Source organism: Oncorhynchus nerka, linkage group LG6 (assembly GCF_034236695.1).
Source record: "Oncorhynchus nerka isolate Pitt River linkage group LG6, Oner_Uvic_2.0, whole genome shotgun sequence".
NCBI lineage: Eukaryota > Metazoa > Chordata > Actinopteri > Salmoniformes > Salmonidae > Oncorhynchus > Oncorhynchus nerka.
Window position 1 is genome coordinate 83,436,615 of NC_088401.1, and position 10,901 is coordinate 83,447,515.

Here is a 10,901-nt window from a genome sequence, read left to right on the forward strand (position 1 = left end):
TACACTGTCTACTATACAGTAGTCTGATGCAGAGTTTCCCCCTGTCCTCGTCCCGGGCCCCCTGTCCTCATCCCGGGCCCCCTATCCCGGGCTCCCTGTCCCCATCCGGGGCCCCCTGTCCCCATCCCGGGCCCCCTGTCCCCGTCCCGGGCCCCCTGTCCCCATCCCGGGTCCCCTGTCCCCATCCCGGGCCCCCATGCCCTAGCACTACACAGCTGATTTCAAATAACCAACTCCTCATTAAGTTTTGGTACTGTTTTGGTACGCAAAACAATGCCGGATTCAAAACTTCAATTTTTTTTTTAAATATAAATTACTATACAAAATTCTTGCAACTAATAGAATGTTATATATATGGGGATACAATCTTCCCAGCTGTGAGGAGGCAGAGTCATTAGATCATTTCTTTTGGTACTGTCCATATGTAGCTCATTTTTGGTCACAGGTCCAGGAATGGCTGAAGAATTGCAACATTTGCCTAGAACTAACACTGCAGATAGCACTACTGGGTGATTTGAAAAGCCATAGTCAATCAATCAATAATATAATAATTATTTTAGCAAAAATGTTTATTTTTCATTTACAATCTGTAGAAGCTATGAGAATAGGAAGGTTCAATTATTTTATGAAGCATCACAGCAGAGTTGAAAAATATATGGCAAGTAGAAATCTGAAATGGCTGATGTTGAGAGATAGATGGGAGGGGTTGAGTGGAGCTGAAGGGTGGGACTAATAACAAGATAAACAATGTAGGGCATAAGGGATCTGTAGAATGTATATAGGTTCGGAACCTTTGTGAAATAGCACAGTTACAAATATAAATCAAACTGGATGGACATCACAAATAGAGGAAGGACTAAGAACAAACAAGAGAGAACTATTGTAAAGTAGACTGTGTCTGTAAAATGTGTATAAGATGTATGGAAGGTAGAAGCAGAAGTGTTTATTAGTTTACTCCAATTGGGGGATCGGCGGTGGGGTTTGCAGGGAATAATAATAAAGGTATATTCTTTAAAAAAGCATGTATGTCTATATAGGTATGTGTATATAGGTATGTGTATGTATGTATATATGTGTATATATATGCATGCATGTATGGATATATATATTTACCAAAAACATATGGGGGATTGGAAATGATATAGAGGTCCCCAGGTTGGATGGATCTTCACCAGTTCCCCTGGTTGGATGGAACTTCACCAGGTCCCCCGGTTGGATGGATCTTCACCAGGTCCCCTGGTTGGATGGATCTTCACCAGGTCCCCAGGTTGAATGGATCTTCACCAGGTCCCCAGGTTGGATGGATCTTCACCAGGTCCCCAGGTTGGATGGATCTTCACCAGGTCCCCCGGTTGGATGGATCTTCACCAGGTCCCCAGGTTGGATGGATCTTCACCAGGTCCCCAGGTTGGATGGATCTTCACCAGGTCCCCAGGTTGGATGGATCTTCACCAGGTCCCCTGGTTGGATGGATCTTCACCAGGTCCCCTGGTTGGATGGATCTTCACCAGGTCCCCTGGTTGGATGGATCTTCACCAGGTCCCCTGGTTGGATGGATCTTCACCAGGTCCCCTGGTTGGATGGATCTTCACCAGGTCCCCAGGTTGGATGGATCTTCACCAGGTCCCCAGGTTGGATGGATCTTCACCAGGTCCCCAGGTTGGATGGATCTTCACCAGGTCCCCAGGTTGGATGGATTGCAAATGATGCAGACAATTACATATGGAAGCAACATTCTTTCCGCAATATTAAACTGATCCACACTCTTGTTTTTGGTAGACCCTGGCCTGTACAGTAAAGGATCGATTTCTGTGAATGAACTGTTGACTGCAAATAACCTCCACTAGATGGCACTGTTCTCTAGATGCAAAATTTCTAACAGCTGTTATCCTAGAGTAGGGGGTTTCAACCTCCTCTGGGAGCCCCAGCGGTTACAGACAAGAGAGGTTTGAAAACCACTGTCTTCGAGGACAATAATTAGATTAAATATTTCTCTATTTTTTTCTTTCAGACTTCATATATATATATGAAGTCTGAAAGAAAATATTTAATATATATTATATATACCGTAATTTCTGGACTATTAAGTGCACCTGAATATAAGCCGCACCCACTGAATTTTTTTAAATGATGTATTTTGTACATAAATAAGCCGCACATGTCTATAAGCAGCAGGTGCCTACCGGTACTTTGAAACAAATGAACACAGCCTTTAAATGAAACACGGCTTGTAACAAAAATAAATAGGCTTTTAAACAAAACACGGCTTGTAACCCAAATTTAAAAAATAGTGAATTTGCGGAAGTTTGAAACTTTTGTTGACACAGACTCGTCCGTACCCTGATGGACACCTTTACGTCTCATAAATCTTAGACACCACGATGGTCCACCTCTAAAATCCTCAAACTTCATTGCGGTGGCGATTGTTTTGGCTTTCAGTCGGATCTGCACAGTTGAAACACCTCGGCCGTCTGCTCTCTGTGTGTTGACCCAGTCTTCAAGCTCATTTTCTAGTTCGGGCCATCTGCTTTTCTTCCCTCTGAAAGCTTTTGTTGTCTTTTTGCACTGAGTCAGTTCCTCACGCTGCTGTTTCCAACGTCTTATCATCGACTCATTAAGGCCAAGCTCCCGTGCAGCAGCTCTATTTCCTTTTCCAACAGCCAGATCGATCGCCTTCAACTTGAAAGCTGCATCATATGCATTTCTCCGTGTCTTTGCCATGATGAGGGTGACAAAATGACTACCGTAATCAGAATGATGAGAATGTTATGTGACGGTGCTCAGTTTTTTGGCGGCATGAATCTTGTGAAAGTGGGAAAAACCCATAAATTAGCCGCGTCATTGTATAAACCGCGAGGTTCAAAGCGTGGGAAAAAAGTAGCGGCTTATAGTCCGGAAATTACGGTAATCTGCCAGTCTGTGTCTGTCTCTGTGTGTGTGTAGCCAGTGACTGACTATTGTAGAGATCGATAGCCTTAGGACACAGCAAGGGAAGGATGAGGGAAGTGACATAACATTTACTTAAGATATCTTCCTTTTAAATAGAACTCTGCTGTGAACACAGATCGCATAAAGACTGTGATCCACTTAAAGTCTTGGGAACATGTTGTTTTGAAAAGGACAGAAAGGCCCTCACACTGAACATGCTCCCTATTGACCACCTTTAGTGACGACATTAAGATCCAACACGGATCTTAGCCAGGTCCCCTGGTTGGATGGATCTTCACCAGGTCCCCTGGTTGGATGGATCTTCACCAGGTCCCCTGGTTGGATGGATCTTCACCAGGTCCCCTGGTTGGATGGATCTTCACCAGGTCCCCTGGTTGGATGGATCTTCTCCAGGTCCCCAGGTTGGATGGATCTTCACCAGGTCCCCAGGTTGGATGGATCTTCACCAGGTCCCCTGGTTGGATGGATCTTTACCAGGTCCCCTGGTTGGATGGATCTTCACCAGTTCCCCTGGTTGGATGGATCTTCTCCAGGTCCCCAGGTTGGATGGATCTTTACCAGGTCCCCAGGTTGGATGAATCTTCACCAGGTCCCCAGGTTGGATGGATCTTCACCAGGTCCCCTGGTTGGATGGATCTTAGCCAGGTCCCCTGGTTGGATGGATCTCCGTCAGGTCCCCAGGTTGGATGGATCTTAGCTAGGTCCCCTGGTTGGATGGATCTTCGTCAGGTCCCCTGGTTGGATGGATCTTCGTCAGGTCCCCTGGTTAGATGGATCTTCGTCAGGTCCCCAGGTTGGATGGATCTTAGCCAGGTCCCCTGGTTGGATGGACCTTCGTCAGGTCCCCAGGTTGGATGGATCTTTGTCAGGTCCCCAGGTTGGATGGATCTTAGCCAGGTCCCCAGGTTGGATGGATCTTCGTCAGGTCCCCTGGTTGGATGGATTTTCGCCAGGTCCCCTGGTTGGATGGATCTTCGTCAGGTCCCCAGGTTGGATGGATCTTCGTCAGGTCCCCTGGTTGGATGGATCTTCGTCAGGTCCCCTGGTTGGATGGATCTTCGCCAGGTCCCCTGGTTGGATGGATCTTCGCCAGGTCCCCTGGTTGGATGGATCTTCGCCAGGTCCCCTGGTTGGATGGATCTTCGCCAGGTCCCCTGGTTGGATGGATCTTCGCCCCTGGTTGGAGGTCCCCCTGGTTGGATGGATCTTCGTCAGGTCCCCTGGTTGGATGGATCTTAGCCAGGTCCCCAGGTTGGATGGATCTTCGTCAGGTCCCCTGGTTGGATGGATCTTCGCCAGGTCCCCTGGTTGGATGGATCTTCGTCAGGTCCCCAGGTTGAATGGATCTTAGCCAGGTCCCCTGGTTGGATGGATCTTCGTCAGGTCCCCAGGTTGGATGGATCTTCGTCAGGTCCCCTGGTTGGATGGATCTTAGCCAGGTCCCCTGGTTGGATGGATCTTTTTCAGGTCCCCAGGTTGGATGGATCTTCACCAGGTCCCCAGGTTGGATGGATCTTCACGAGGTCCCCTGGTTGGATGGATCTTCGTCAGGTCCCCTGGTTGGATGGATCTTCGTCAGGTCCCCTGGTTGGATGGATCTTCGTCAGGTCCCTTGGTTGGATGGATCTTCATCAGGTCCCCTGGTTGGATGGATCTTCGCCAGGTCCCCTGGTTGGATGGAAACGTTGCCAATAAAGGTGGTATTTGGGAGCTAATCAGTGGGCCTTTCTGTCCTTTTCAATGTTACTTTATTAGCCCACAGCACCGATGTCTTTCAGGATATGTTACTGTTTGACCACTAACTTTTCTATAACAACCAAACAAACAAAGCTAAAGTTACATTTGTGGCGGCAGGGTAGCCTAGTGGTTAGAGTGTAGAGTCGGCAGGGTAGCCTAGTGGTTAGAGTGTTGGACTAGTAACTGAAAGGTTGCAAGTTCAAATCTCCAAGCTGACCAGGTACAAATCTGTTTTTCTGCCCCTGAACAGGCAGTTAGGCCGTCATTGAAAATAAGAATATCTTCTTAACTTAACTGACATGCCTAGTTAAAGAAAGGTAAAAAAAATATTACGTTATCCGTTCCTATGGTTACTTTGTCCGTTCCTATGGTTACTTTGTCCTTTCCTATGGTTACTTTGTCCTTTCCTATGGTTACGTTGTCCTTTCCTATGGTTACGTTGTCCTTTTCTATGGTTACGTTGTCCGTTCCTATGGTTATGTTGTCCTTTCCTATGGTTACGTTGTCCTTTCCTATGGTTACGTTGTCCTTTCCTATGGTTACGTTGTCCGTTCCTATGGTTACTTTGTCCTTTCCTATGGTTACGTTGTCCGTTCCTATGGTTACTTTGTCCTTTCCTATGGTTACGTTGTCCTTTCCTAATATTACGTTGTCCGTTCCTAATATTACGTTGTCCGTTCCTATGGATACGTTGTCCTTTCCTATGGTTACGTTGTCCTTTCCTATGGTTACGTTGTCCTTTCCTATGGTTACGTTGTCCGTTCCTATGGTTACGTTGTCCTTTCCTATGGTTGCGTTGTCCTTTCCTAAGGTTGCGTTGTCCGTTCCTATGGTTATGTTGTCCGTTCCTATGGTTATGTTGTCCGTTCCTATGGTTGCGTTGTCCTTTCCTAAGGTTACGTTGTCCTTTCCTAAGGTTACGTTGTCCTTTCCTATGGTTACGTTGTCCATTCCTAAGGTTACGTTGTCCTATCGACTATAGTTCCAGCAGCTATGGTGGAACCAGGCAGTACAGATTGGCTCAGCTCAGTAGTGAAAAGGGTATGAGGTTTCAGGTCATTCAAGAAATCACCCAAGAGAAATTACAAGCTGGGACACACCAGACCGTACCAGTCTATATTGACCTACTGTTTGGGAAACACTGTTCTAACCATCATTTGGGAAACTCCCTATTTGATCTAATGATTTTCATTGTGGTAAATATTTCCCTGACAACCAGATGAAGGCCCAATCAGGATCAGTTTAATATCTGAAAGAATGAATGTAATATCTCAGTGGTTTCAGTTATCATCATGCCAAACAGCTGTAGCTATGGTGATCTGTGTTTTATAGTAGCCTTGTGGACTGGACAAAGACACAAAGGGGACAGTCATAAAACAACACGAGAGGCAATAAAATGGAAATAAAAGGTGAAAGATTAATTTTGTAATCTGTGTGTCAGCAGAATCGGTGACAGGTCTAGACAGGAAGATGGTACGAGCCAGGACCGCCGTGTGTGTGTGTGTGTCTGTGTGTCTGTCTGTGTCGGTCTGTGTGTGTGTGTGTGTGTGTGTGTGTGTGTGTGTGTGTACAGTGCATTCAGAAAGTATTCAGACTCCTTGACTTTTCCACATGTTATTTTACATTACAGCCTTATTCTAAAATGTAATAAATAAATAAATAAAATCCTCAGCAATCTACACACAATACCCCACAATGACAAAGCAAAAAAAAGGTTATTAGAATTTTTACATCTAACCACTAACTACTGTGACCTGATATAACCCTGTAGATGGTTGGATCTACTAACTACTGTGACCTGATATAACCATGTAGATGGATGGATCTACTAACTACTGTGACCTGATATAACCCTGTAGATGGATGTGTGGACTAACTACTGTGACCTGATATAACCCTGTAGATGGATGGATCTACTAACTACTGTGACCTGATATAACCCTGTAGATGGATGGATCTATTAACAACTGTGACCTGATATAACCCTGTAGATGGATGGATCTACTAACTACTGTGACCTGATATAACCCTGTAGATGGATGGATCTACTAACTACTGTGACCTGGTATAACCCTGTAGATGGATGGATCTACTAACTACTGTGACCTGATATAACCCTGTAGATGGTTGGATTTACTAACTACTGTGACCTGATATAACCCTGTAGATGGATGGATCTACTAACTACTGTGACCTGATATAACCCTCTATCTCTGGAGGACCCACGGTCCTAACTACTGTGACCTGATATAACCCTGCAGATGGATGGATCTACTAACTACTGTGACCTGATATAACCCTGTAGATGGATGGATCTATTAACTACTGTGACCTGATATAACCCTGTAGATGGTTGGATCTACTAACTACTGTGACCTGATATAACCCTGTAGATGGATGGATCTACTAACTACTGTGACCTGATATAACCCTGTAGATGGTTGGATCTACTAACTACTGTGACCTGATATAACCCTGTAGATGGATGGATCGACTAACTACTGTGACCTGATATAACCCTGTAGATGGATGGATCTATTAACTACTGTGACCTGATATAACCCTCTATCTCTGGAGGACCCACGGTCCTAACTACTGTAACCTGATATAACCCTGTAGATGGATGGATCTACTAACTACTGTGACCTGATATAACCCTGGAGATGGATGGATCTACTAACTACTGTGACCTGATATAACCCTGTAGATGGATGTGTGGACTAACTACTGTGACCTGATATAACCCTGTAGATGGATGGATCGACTAACTACTGTGACCTGATATAACCCTGTAGATGGATGCGTCGACTAACTACTGTGACCTGATATAACCCTGTAGATGGATGTGTGGACTAACTACTGTGACCTGATATAACCCTGTAGATGGATGGATCGACGAACTACTGTGACCTGATATAACCCTGTAGATGGATGTGTGGACTAACTACTGTGACCTGGTATAACCCTGTAGATGGATTGATCTACTAACTACTGTGACCTGATATAACCCTGTAGATGGTTGGATCTACTAACTACTGTGACCTGATATAACCCTGTAGATGGATGGATCTACTAACTACTGTGACCTGATATAACCCTGTAGATGGTTGGATCTACTAACTACTGTGACCTGATATAACCCTGCAGATGGATGGATCTACTAACTACTATGACCTGATATAACCCTGTAGATGGATGGATCTACTAACTACTGTGACCTGATATAACCCTGCAGATGGATGGATCTACTAACTACTGTGACCTGATATAACCCTGTAGATGGTTGGATCTACTAACTACTGTGACCTGATATAACCCTGCAGATGGATGGATCTACTAACTACTATGACCTGATATAACCCTGTAGATGGATGGATCTACTAACTACTGTGACCTGATATAACCCTGCAGATGGATGGATCTACTAACTACTGTGACCTGATATAACCCTGTAGATGGATGTGTGGACTAACTACTGTGACCTGATATAACCTTGTATCTCTGCTGCTCCAGTACAGTACACCCACAGTCCTCTATTCTCCACTACACCCACACAGGCCTCACAGTTAACACAAAGCAGGCAATAACTGATATGCGACTCAGCCAATTCGTTAGTTGTTGTCGGCCTGTTGTGAATCATTTGGATCACAATATGAATTCTGTAACATTGATACCTCTCTGCAATACCTGAGCTGAAAGAGTGGAAAATCTGTCGCTGTGTCCTTGGAAAAGCCACTTAACCCTAAATTGCTCCTAGGGCTCTGTACTACTATGGCTGACCCTGTAAAACAACACATTTCACTTCTACATTCAAATAACACATGTAGTAACACAACAAAAAGTTTTCAACAAATCAGTATATATTTAATATTGGCATTCTCTCAACCAGCTTCATGAGGTAGTCACCTGGAATGTATTTCAATTAACAGGTGTGCCTTGTTAAAAGTTAATTTGTGGAATTTCTTTCCTTCGGAATGCGTTTGAGCCAATCAGTTGTGTTGTGACGAGGTAGGCGTGGTATACAGAAGACGGCCCTATTCGATCCGGTTTAACATGTATAACACTTTAAAGATGACTCGGTGTAGCACATATGAGACTTTATGGCCGTTTTTATTGGGAGGTTCAGGGCCAGCCAGATGGTACACTGTGTTGATTAAGGCAGTAAATCTATCACAGGAACAGGGGCTCCCACAGCTAAACAACAGAAAAGGAAACACTGTTTCATTACACCCCGTGGAAGACTTTCAACACATATGGTTTAAGCTTTTTGATACATTTTGATTAAAGTGTTTTTTTGAAAACTATTATGGGATGGATTACATATATGATACTTGTCTCTGGCAGGGACTGCTGCTATTGCATTGTCCTAATGTTCATGATAACATACGATTGATGATGGGTGTTATTTGTTTTGCATTGCAATAACAGCCTAAACTCACAACTGTGTTGTGTATCCCCAACAAGATAGAGTTAACAAACATACTGTAGTTTCAACGGTCAAAACAACAACTGTTGGGCCAGTGAACCCCCAAGAATACTGTAGTTTCAACAGTCAAAACTGTGATTTTCCATTTTTCTCTGAGGATATTTTTGCTATTTAAAGACACTGTGATGGACTAATATAATTACATCAAGATTCTGTGACACGTAACAGAGGGTCTGAGCTGCACGTTGTCTCATCCTCCACATTAGATCTGCTGCAGTCTCATCCTCCACATTAGATCTGCTGCAGTCTCATCCTCCACATTAGATCTGCTGCAGTCTCATCCTCCACATTAGATCTGCTGCAGTCTCATCCTCCACATTAGATCTGCTGCAGTCTCATCCTCCACATTAGATCTGCTGCAGTCTCATCCTCCACATTAGATCTGCAGTCTCATCCTCCACATTAGATCTGCTGCAGTCTCATCCTCCACATTAGATCAGTCTCATCCTCCACATTAGATCTGCTGCAGTCTCATCCTCCACATTAGATCTGCTGCAGTCTCATCCTCCACATTAGATCTGCTGCAGTCTCATCCTCCACATTAGATCTGCTGCAGACTCATCCTCCACATTAGATCTGCTGCAGTCTCATCCTCCACATTAGATCTGCTGCAGTCTCATCCTCCACATTAGATCTGCTGCAGTCTCATCCTCCACATTAGATCTGCTGCAGTCTCATCCTCCACATTAGATCTGCTGCAGTCTCATCCTCCACATTAGATCTGCTGCAGTCTCATCCTCCACATTAGATCTGCCAGTCTCATTAGATCTGCTGCAGTCTCATCCTCCACATTAGATCTGCTGCAGTCTCATCCTCCACATTAGATCTGCTGCAGTCTCATCCTCCACATTAGATCTGCTGCAGTCTCATCCTCCACATTAGATCTGCTGCAGTCTCATCCTCCACATTAGATCTGCTGCAGTCTCATCCTCCACATTAGATCTGCTGCAGTCTCATCCTCCACATTAGATCTGCTGCAGTCTCATCCTCCACATTAGATCTGCTGCAGTCTCATCCTCCACATTAGATCTGCTGCAGTCTCATCCTCCACATTAGATCTGCTGCAGTCTCATCCTCCACATTAGATCTGCTGCAGTCTCATCCTCCACATTAGATCTGCTGCAGTCTCATCCTCCACATTAGATCTGCTGCAGTCTCATCCTCCACATTAGATCTGCTGCAGTCTCATCCTCCACATTAGATCTGCTGCAGTCTCATCCTCCACATTAGATCTGCTGCAGTCTCATTAGATCTGCTGCAGTCTCATCATTAGATCTGCTGCAGTCTCATCCTCCACATTAGATCTGCTGCAGTCTCATCATTAGATCTGCTGCAGTCTCATCCTCCACATTAGATCTGCTGCAGTCTCATCCTCCACATTAGATCTGCTGCAGTCTCATCCTCCACATTAGATCTGCTGCAGTCTCATCCTCCACATTAGATCTGCTGCAGTCTCATCCTCCACATTAGATCTGCTGCAGTCTCATCCTCCACATTAGATCTGCTGCAGTCTCATCCGCCACATTAGATCTGCTGCAGTCCACTGTACTCTCCCCTTCCGCGGTGACAGTGTGCGCATCCAAAATGGCACCCTATTTCATATTAGAGTGCACTACTTTTGGCTAGAGCATTATGGGAAAGGGTCCCATTTCAGATGAGTCCAGTTCCTTCAGTGTGAAGGAATTAACTTTTTCTCTGGCTCTGGAAACTCCCGCAACTATTTTTACTT